At 39.4% G+C, this 8,034-nt stretch overlaps 1 long non-coding RNA gene across 1 annotated transcript; it reads right to left on the reverse strand.

The window, feature by feature from the left end:
* Positions 1 to 5,556: 5,556 nt before the first annotated feature.
* LOC120705130 lies at positions 5,557 to 6,605 on the reverse strand. Its single transcript, XR_005687795.1, has 2 exons — positions 6,077 to 6,605; positions 5,557 to 6,005 (listed from the first exon to the last, which is right to left on the reverse strand). It is a non-coding gene; the product is annotated as an uncharacterized LOC120705130 (long non-coding RNA).
* Between the last annotated feature and the right edge of the window lie 1,429 nt (positions 6,606 to 8,034).

Consider the following 8,034-nt stretch of genomic DNA (forward strand, 5'->3'; position numbering starts at 1 on the left):
GGCAAATCGTGTTTTCCTTGAGTCCAAATATCGTGGTCGAACTGGGGTCTCAGTCATCACTGTGCCCACAAGCATTTCATATGCCACCATATCTTCACAATACAAATACAATTATATATATAATAAATTAACCATAAATACAAAGTAAAACGTCTAACTCATAAAGCAGGAGCCCACTTGAGCTTCAGACAGCTCACATGAGCTTCACAACACATATATTCAAAATTGCATAGGATGTTTTAACACCATTGGCTGTCACAGAAATAACACAATGAAGTTCTTTCAAAATTGTTAATCATGCAAGCAAACATGATCCACAACCAAGAAATGAAATCTATCGCTCGCAGCAGCAGCTGGCCAAGCATTCCGTGCTTTTTTTTTTGCAAATGCAGGCTAACATGAACTCCACATGTCTATAATGTTGAAATATAAGTGAATTGCCCGCCTCTCCCCATCAGCTTAAGCTTTTGGATTGAATTAGCCGGTGCATGCAACTCAATATGGTATCAAAGCCAGAGGTCTCGAGTTCGAATCCTAGTTAGCGCAATTAAAAAATAATTGCTGCTCGCTCCTATTCCACGTTCGATGCCTGAGGGAGCCTCCACGTGAGGGGGAGTGTTGAAATATAAGTGAATTGCCCACCTCTCCCCATCAGCTTAAACTTTTGGGTTGAATTGGTCGGGACATGCAACTCAATATGTAACACAGAACAAATACAAAGTAATAGTGCCACTTAAGCATTTCTACAATTTTCAAATTATCTAGACTTGTAATCAGGGCCTGTTGAGGGTTGAGGGACAGAATCTCCGTGTTGAGGCTCTTGGTGCTGGGTATAATGCTAGACAAGCCATTTGTTACAAGACGATATCTTCTGCTCCAGCCCAAGACCTCAGCCGTGAGCCTGTTAGTATGCTCAATTAGGCGATTTGCAATGTCAACCCTGCGAATCAAAGAAAACCAAGGAGGTATATGAATCAGAAAACTAATGCAAAATTGCTTTCCTAGGATAGACCTTCACCTTAAGCTGTTCTCACAAAACTTAAGAAGACATTAAAAAAAGTGATTCAGGATTCGTTAGAAGAAAATATAAGAGAATAAGAGAAAATTAGGTTTGTTCCCAGGGTATGACGAACAATTCACTACCAATAAGAGTAATTTATGGAGCAACAGTGTCATAAATCATTATAGGCATTTGCCATGTATGAGATGGTTCATTTAGACAACTTCTAGACATAAAAAACTGATGAAACTTTTTTTTTTTGCCTGAGCAAACAATTCGCTAGCAGTTCGCTAACTTCACCTGCCTATGTCAACAAGAATAATTCATGGTTGGCATGAGAAACATCAAAGTATCATAATTAAATGTTGCATACCATAAATGTGGACAAATGGTTTGGTTTCTGCAGCAGTAACCTAGGCCAAAACTCTTGTTCTTATTGCTCCTATAATTTGAAACAGCACAAGTGATACTCAAAATTAGATGGAAATTTCTGAAATCATCATAACCAACATTGGGTTGAGTTCATATGATGTTTCATGAAGACATTGCACTATTTGTATGTTTTGAAATGAAATTTGGGGATAGAATTGTATAGTTGAACAAGCACTAAGCATTCAAAAAAATCAATCATGACCAACACACACATTGAACTATCAACACAAGGTCTCCCGAAAAAGCATGTGCACCCATATTCAGAGTTGAAATTTTCAAAAATTCCAAGACGACACTGATAACCTCACATGTTTGCATCTGGAACGGAAAGTCACAATTCTCTGAAACTTGACATTTCGTTCAGAGTTAGTAATAGATTTTTTTGCTTCAAATATTGAGTCACACAGGGGAGAAAGTAATCATTGGATCAGTAAAAATAGTAATGAATCATGGAAGTTAAGGATTTCAAAAATAACAAATGATTCATCCGGTCACACCTATTTTGCACTGGTCCTGCTATATCTAATCTGCCACCGGACAACCACTTGATCCCCTCTTCAAAGGTCAGTGTGACCACCTTGTCTCCTCTCAATGCTGAAAAAATAATTTAAAAGCCCTGGGTAAATATATAAAAAAGATAAACTAATTAGTAGGTTATATAGACAGAAATGTCACTGCTCCATCATTTGCTCTCGCACATTCAACTCAAATCTCTGAACCATACATGCCCATATAACGATGGCTTCAAAATGCATCTGGGAATTGCATGAGCTCTCATCTACCCTTGCACTGCTGCATGTAGGGGATGAATGAGAAGAGAGACCTTCCAGGGGGGCAAATGCATAAAAGAACAGCACAAGGAATCAAACCAAAACAGAGGTTGCAAAAAGGTAATGTAGCACAGAAAATGCCACAGAAAACTTGGCTAACCATTTATTGCAATTCCACCCCAGTTATGCCCACTAATGGAAATTTGCTTCTTCTCTGGTGTTATCCCCATGCTCTTTTGTATGAAGTTAGTAAGGCCGCTAACATCCTACATAGTAGTGAAATAAAACTGGAATCAAAATATACACCCGTTTCAATTATCTGAAACAAAAATAGGCACTGGAACATATATCAGGTGTATGATAAATTCACCCGTAGAACCAAATTCATTTTTCAGCATGTTTTCAAGTTAGCAATAGAAAGTAGGTCCTTCGGATAAACCAATTGAGAGAAAATGACTTGTTCACGGATGCCAAAGAACCTGTAACAGAGGCCCACTATGTCATAAACTCTTATTGGAGACGCGGCTCAAAGCTCATTGGAGACGAAAAAAAATTTCGTCTCCAAATTTGTGTCACTGATGTGGGTACATTGGAGACGCAGATTTCAATGAGTAGTCATTGGTGACGCGTTTTGCCAACGCGTCTCCAATGACCCCTCATAGGTGACACATTTTGCCAAAACGTGTCTCCAATATCCCCTCATAGGTGACGTGTTTTGCTAATCCGCGTCTCCAATGACATCATAGGTGACGCATTTTGCCAATCCGCGTCTCCAATGACAATTTAAAATAAAAAAAAGAAAAATAAGTGACAAAAATTAATAAAAAATAGGGATATATATACATCACTAGGTTCATATCCGTGCGTTGCCACATGTCAAAAATAAAAATTCAATAGTAAAAGGAGCTAACATACCAATCAATGAGTAATCCAAAATCATTTACATTTGCATTGATGAAGCAAAGAATTACTCCAGAAATGTTATTTTCTCTGTATATCAGATCCAAGCAACAATCATAATCATTGATATGTATCTTCCTCAGGTTGGGAGCATCGGCTGCAAGGACCCGAGCTTCTGTTGCTCATGCACGAACTTCTCCGGGAGGAGAACAGCACTACAATTGCCAGAAATCAATCCTGCTTTCAGCCAATTACCACCAGGAGAACACTGACGCGGAAGGCAATCGCATCATGCTTTGTGTGTTGCTGCACAATCTCATGTTGATTTCGTGCAGCTAAACAGCAGTTTCAGCAGCTTTTCTCATAATCAGTGCAGACATGAATATATCATACAAGATAAGGTATCCAACAGTGTATATATACCCTCATGAACACTCAAGAGTTACGAAAAGGCATATGCAATCAAAATAGGAATGCCATGGAACCCAATCTAAAAGTGACAAAGGGCATCATTTTATCGCAGATAGATAGGAAGAATGTATAATTTCTAATCAAGATAAAGCATGCAGCTATTAATTACAGACCTCAAGAATGCCATTGAGGAATTATGTTAATTGTTAGGAAAAGAAAGTGAACCAGAGAAAGCAGAGGATACCTCAGCCTCAAATCTTAGATCAAGAAGAATATTTGAGGCCTTTATGTCACGAAGAATTATCTTAGGATGGCCTGGACCACTGTTCATCATTGCAGCACTTGAATTTGGAGCCAAGTAGGGTGGAGGAAATGATCTCTGCCCCAAGGTTTCACCTGAAAGAAAAAACAGAAATAAAATCACACGTAAACAAGAAGTAGAAAATGTAACAAATTAGAAGACACAATGATACACTGTTAGAAGAAATTAGTTCTGTATTCAGTGTAAAAAAAGTGCCAACACAAGGTGTTATAGGAATTAAATAGACTGCTGGATTAATCGCAGACAAGAAATTAAAATTTGCTAAACTAACAGGTATACCATTTCCCTTCTCCAAAATCCATCAAATGTTGAAATTGATCAAACTTTACTTTTTAATTGCTGAGAAAACATTGTACTGTGAGGAATGAAACCTGCACACGATTCACAATATTTCAGTATCCAACAAGACAGCTACTGTGTAGTTAACTCTAAACAGAAACAACATAATTCGATTTGACCTCCCCTTGCAGTCCCAACACTGAGTTGCAGCTAGAAATTCCCCCACAAATTGTGATTTTGATAGTGTGTTTTCTAATGATTCTATATTAGCTCTTTAAGTGAAATCCCCATACCAGTACAAAACCATTCCTAGTAATGAAGTGGCAGTACTTGTCCGAACTTTCAGGTAGATATTGTGTATGCACAAGCACTTTGGAAACTGACTCCTGAATCACGTTGTCAGCAGATGGCAGATGTGTTTCATTCAGACTCTTATTATGAACTGGAACTGCTAACCTCACTAGACTATGAAAAATTCCAGCTGCAGTAGTTTGCTCACCTTTCCTTCTCAAAACTTGGCATTGATGTCCAGCTGCAATTGTGCTTCCTCCCTGCTCGTCCCTTGAACCTTATAGGTCCTGTTAAATAGTTAAAACGAAGAGTCCTAATTCTCTTTCATGTCAGAAAAAAGTAGATCAATGCATCAAGAATGGAAAAGCCACTGCTAACTAAATCATGATCAAAATCTGATGTAACTAAATCAGCAGTGCAGATGTAAGTAAATATGCTTATAACTAGCAAACTGCACATATTCCACTCTCTCAAGCAGAGTTATGACTAACTGAAACAATGGATAATGGAATGTTCAGTGCAAACATGGCAAGTAGCTGAAATAGCAAAAATTTTCCTACCTGTGAAGCATCAATTAGGCGCACACCGACCCCCGCACGTGTCTGCGCGCGTGACTTGCCGTCCTGCACGCCACCACGGAAGGCATGTGTCTGCGCTGGGCATGGGGGGCTCGCATGGAGACGGCAGGGAAAAAAGGAAAACGCAGAGAAATCAAGCGGCTGCTCCGGTCTTGGAGACGATCACGGAGCAGAAAAAGGAAAAGGTCGCTCAAATCGCGCGGCGCGGGCGGGTACAGGGTGGTGGGTAGACACAGCCTTGGTGACAAAAAAAATAGAGAATTTGGACAGAAACATTTTCCTTAATGCTGTTTTGTGGTTTGGTCAAACATTAAGATCTTTTATATGGGCCTAAGAGAGGTATTTTGTGAGAGGGGTGGGTGGGTTAGAGTTGGTAATAATTATATTCAATTCTTTCATCCTTTATAGTATAGATCTATACTACTAGTGGAGATGCACGTACCTCAGGTACGTGTTTAAAAGAACAATTATTTAAAAATGATTGGATTCCATTAGAACTACTAACATTTAATTCATTTATTAGTATATCATAGCAATACAATATAAATCCAATCTAATTGAGTGACTTGTAAGAATCCGCAGACGGTATTTCATAATGACTCGAGCCGCCCATCGTATAGTCATATAAGTACTTCATTGTAGATTTGGCTCCTTTAGAATCCAAACATGCTACATCACTGAGCTCCACTAAGAAAAAAAATTATAAAATACAAGTAAATAAAAAGAAAAAATTAGGTTGTTCATTCACCGGTTTTGGCTCCTTTAGAATCCAAACATGCTACATTACTGAACTCCACTAAGAAAACAATTATAAAATACAAGTAAATAAAAAGAAAAAATTATGTTGTTCATTCACCGGCCTATGAACGCAACAGCACTCCACAAATATAGCCCATATATACGTCTGGCTCACACCACGCACTGCATGTGTTCATGTCCACCGTACCAGTGGGATCCTTCTACACTGCATCATATTGATCTGAAGGTTTGGAGCCAATATCTGGATCTCCAGTATATTCGTACTAAAAAGAATTAATTATTTATGAAGCAAAAGTTATTGATGTTAGTAAGTTCAAACGGATTAGCAGCTAACCCTAGTGATGAAATACACGTGCTTCATCATCTTCTTGGTCCATAGCCCTCTGGGTTCATTTGATCTAAATTATTTTCTGTTAATAATATAGTGGTGATCCATGTGCCAATTTAAAGAAAAGGCATTTAAAAATAATTAGTTTGCATCAAACCACAAAAATTAAATCTATTTAGTAATAATATAGCAATTCAATCTCAAGGAGCAGCAGAAAAATGCTTCTCCTACTTAATATTGCTAATCAGTTTCCTAGTTAATCTTCATTGAAATAAAGTATCTCCATAGGCATTGAACTTCTATTTTCAATAACATAAAATATATCTAAATCTCAAATACAATATCTATACTATAAAGGATGAAAGAATTGGATACAATTGTATCCAACTCTAACCCACCCACCCCTCTCATAAAATACCTCTTTTAGACCCACATGAAAGGATTGGGTGCTTACCAAACTTGGTGGAAGGCAAAAACACCATCAAGAAAAATGTTTCTGCCAAAATCGTCTATTTTTTCTCACCACCGCGCCTCATACCCGCCCTCCGTGTACCCGCCCGCCCATTAAACCCAGTTACATAGAAATTAATCAGAATTAATTATGATACTACTGAGAACCAAACCAAACCAACCACCCGGGGAAACCCTCCTAACCAAAGGAAGATAACCCCACTAATCAAAAGGAGGATCTGGGCCGCTCATGACCGTGAGCACGGCTAGTATACCAGTTTTACACTCTGCAGAGGTTGCACATCTTTACCCACAAGTCGTGAGCTACGCTAGTTGTTCATCACACTTCCTTAGGTGAGATGGCTAGCAAGCACACTACGAGACCTTTACAAAGAATCTCGTTGGTAAGGAGTAATCACGAGGGTTGGATCGGCGACTATGGAGCAGGTCTAGTGGGCGTCAAGAATACCACAGACGAGGCCACTCAGTATGAGGGCCATAAAAGCTTACCACCCTTGCCCCGCAGGTAAGTTACTCCAAACCAAAAAGATCTAATTACTACGCCAAGACCGTCCCATTCCAGTCTTGTGGTAGCGCGGTTGTCCCAGGTTGTCGTTCTAATGATGTACGGTCCTTATGGAGAGTAGCTAGCACATAACACAGTGCGAGCCCCCTAAACCAAGTTTCTAGAAAAACCAATTTTAACGAGACGGGAGCCACTCAAACGGGCCACTCCCAGAATTAAGTTGCATATACCATTAATCAAATTAATTAAAAAGGACCAAGTGTGTTATAGCGTAGCAACCTAGCACAACTAACCAAAATGCAACCCAAGGGATATATATAAAGGATATAAAGTGGCTAGGAAAGTCCTTATAGGCGTACAGTATTAAAATGCAGTATGAAAATGTATTTAAAAGTGATAGGTGGTGTTCATGTTATACTTGCCTTCCTCAAACTGCTCCTGCTGCTGCTCAAATTGATCTGAAGATGGTGGATGCTCTGGGTACAGGAATCTCGTCCCGAGATTCTGGGCTGGCTAGCAAAGAGATCAGGATAGGTCTGGAATTTAAAAACGGTGTGTTACAACTCCTACCCCCTTACAAAAATCTCGTCCCGAGATTCAGCTGGACTGGCTAGCAAAGAGATCTGGATAAGTCTTCATCGGCTCGTCTTCTCGGTGTGGTCACTCCATTGCATTTTGCATGTCTTGATCTTCTTGTCCCAAGTAACTCTCTCAGACATCTCCAAAATCTTCACCGGATGCTCGGTGTAGGTCAGATCTCCTGCACATTCAACCCTTCCAACGGTGCTTATTCTTCTGGCGCTCTCAGGCACTTATTCAACTTAGATCTGCATAATTCTTCTGCCTCGTCTGAGAGATTCTCAAATTCTACTGTACTATCTGTAGGCCGGGGTGTCACAACCTTGATCAGTCGTAATAATCTGCGGAGTGCCAAACCGATAAACAATATGTTCCTTCACAAATTCAATCATTTCCTTGGATGTCACTG

The sequence above is a fragment of the Panicum virgatum genome, chromosome 4K, assembly GCF_016808335.1.
Source record: "Panicum virgatum strain AP13 chromosome 4K, P.virgatum_v5, whole genome shotgun sequence".
Lineage (NCBI taxonomy): Eukaryota > Viridiplantae > Streptophyta > Magnoliopsida > Poales > Poaceae > Panicum > Panicum virgatum.